The sequence below is a fragment of the Alexandromys fortis genome, unplaced genomic scaffold, assembly GCF_014885135.2.
Source record: "Alexandromys fortis isolate MF-2015 unplaced genomic scaffold, M_Fortis_MF-2015_v1.1 scaffold_208, whole genome shotgun sequence".
Taxonomy (NCBI): Eukaryota; Metazoa; Chordata; class Mammalia; order Rodentia; family Cricetidae; genus Alexandromys; species Alexandromys fortis.
The window spans coordinates 1,521,480-1,523,347 of NW_026068082.1; the positions used below are offsets into that span (position 1 = coordinate 1,521,480).

The 1,868-nt window shown below is 53.1% G+C and overlaps 1 protein-coding gene across 4 annotated transcripts in view; it reads left to right on the forward strand.

The window, feature by feature from the left end:
- The first annotated feature begins 1,113 nt into the window (after positions 1-1,113).
- Positions 1,114-1,868, forward strand: part of Cracr2a (calcium release activated channel regulator 2A) — a 113,066-nt gene continuing 112,311 nt past the window's right edge. The window contains exon 1 of one of the 4 annotated variants that reach the window (XM_050122005.1): positions 1,114-1,299. The gene's annotated coding sequence lies outside the window, so the exon portion shown is untranslated. The remainder of the gene's footprint in view (positions 1,300-1,868) is intronic. The other 3 variants (XM_050122003.1, XM_050122006.1, XM_050122007.1) reach the window with 3 other exon arrangements.

Below are 1,868 nucleotides of genomic sequence, written 5' to 3' on the forward strand. Positions count from 1 at the left end.
TGAGTTCTCCAGTCTCTTCTTGCCTTGGGCTCTGGTGTAGGAAGGGCCTCTGTTCTAGATGTAGCTGATAAAGAAGGGCAAGTTATCTTTGGCACAACCTAGAGGCCCAGGTTTTCTAGCCAGCCCTCAAGCTCAAGTGTCATATTGTCCCATCCCAACACTAGGGGCCAACACACGCAGGCATACTCCAGAACACGGAAGGGAAAGCCAGAACACAGTGAAGGGAACTCCAGGGAAGGCAAAGGAAGGGGTGAGAGGACACTGGTCACTTCTGAAACTCCTGAAACAGGAGATGGTGAGCTAGTCGCTGCCTGGCAGCGAGGAGAAAGGATGGACTGTGGTAATTTGAGCCAATAGTGTGGGTTTCTGTCTATTTCTGATCTGGGATTAGAGTGTGCTTATATGTATGTAGGACAGGGGTACTAATATAAACTTACCAGAGGAGAACACCCAGAAAGGACTAGGCCTTCTGCTGGTAGGTAGTGTCTGGGGAAGGGTTCCCAGGCTGACATTTCAGGGACCCTTAGATGAGTAGGGTTCCAACGGGAAGAGAAGGAAGAGGAGGCAGATTCTGAGCAAGGACAGAGGTCTCTGGTGTTTGCAACGTGCTGAACTGAGGTTCCCCAAGGTGGAGCTGGAAGATGAATATGGCTTGGGAAAGTGCAGGGGACCTTATGGACCAGGTTGAGGGGGGAATCCTTTAGCCTGGAAGCCTTCAAAGAGTTACAGGGTACTTTGATAAAAAAAAAAAAGCATGTGTTGCAGGGGCTTTAATAATGCAAGTATTCTAGCCCACTTCCAATACATAAGAAAGGTCCGACAAGCATCGAGAGCAAAATCTTTTTCTGTTTCTATGTGCAGACTGAGCAGCTGGAGCTGGTTTTTCAGCGGTGAATGCGTTCTCTCCCGTGGGTCCATAAAGCCCAGAGGAAAGCCAGTCTTTTATAGTGCCATGAGGGGCTCTGGAGACAGAACTGCCTAGCTCCTTGAGCAAGGGCCCAGGAAGGACCAGTGGAGGGAGGGCACAGGAAGCACCGCTCCACACTGTCAGCAGTGGCCCCGCCTTCGCCACCTAGGCTTCAGACAGTGGCAGCCGCGTGTTGCTTTTCTGGGCTGGGACCCCACAAACCAGGGTAGATAGTGGAACTCTCGGAGGGGGGTGCTGCTGGAGCTGGACCGGACGCGCAGCGGGGTGGAGGGCGGGGACAGTGGAACAGGTCGGGCTGGCCGTGCGAATTCCTGACAACTAGGAACCCAGAAGACAGGGGACAGCTCGGACAGCTGCACTGGACTTCCCAGGTAACCCTAGGAAGGTCTTGGGAGGCCTCGCCCCAGCCCCTCTGTTGGGTCAGGAGGCCGAACTTCCTGCAGAACAGCGAAGCACATGGAAATCATGGGAGAGGCTGGCCTGGGCGGCGTGGACCTAGGGACAGGCAACTCAGCCTTGAATTCTCCAGGACTGGTCCCGCTCCTTTAGGCCCTTTGCCCTGCACCCTAAAGAGGGACAATAGGAGCCCCGAGCGCCAGGGTTTAGAAAGAAGTCACCTCCCGCACCCTGCTTCCCTGCCCCGCGACCCTCTAGTCACACCCAGACTGTTTTATAGAGGAAACTGAGGGTTATAGTGGTAAAGTGACTAGAAACTCGCACTGCTGGCTGACCGGGAAGGGGAGGGAGGTGCTGAGAGCACTCATGGGCTGGCACGGTGGTTGAGTCTGCTACCCCATGTGGGAGAAAATAAAACTCAGAGACAGGAAAGAAAGAAAGAAAGAAAGAAAGAAAGAAAGAAAGAAAGAAAGAAAGAAAGAAAGAAAGAAAGAAAGAAAGAAAGAAAGAAAGAAAGAGGGAGGGAGGGAGGGAGGAAGGGAGG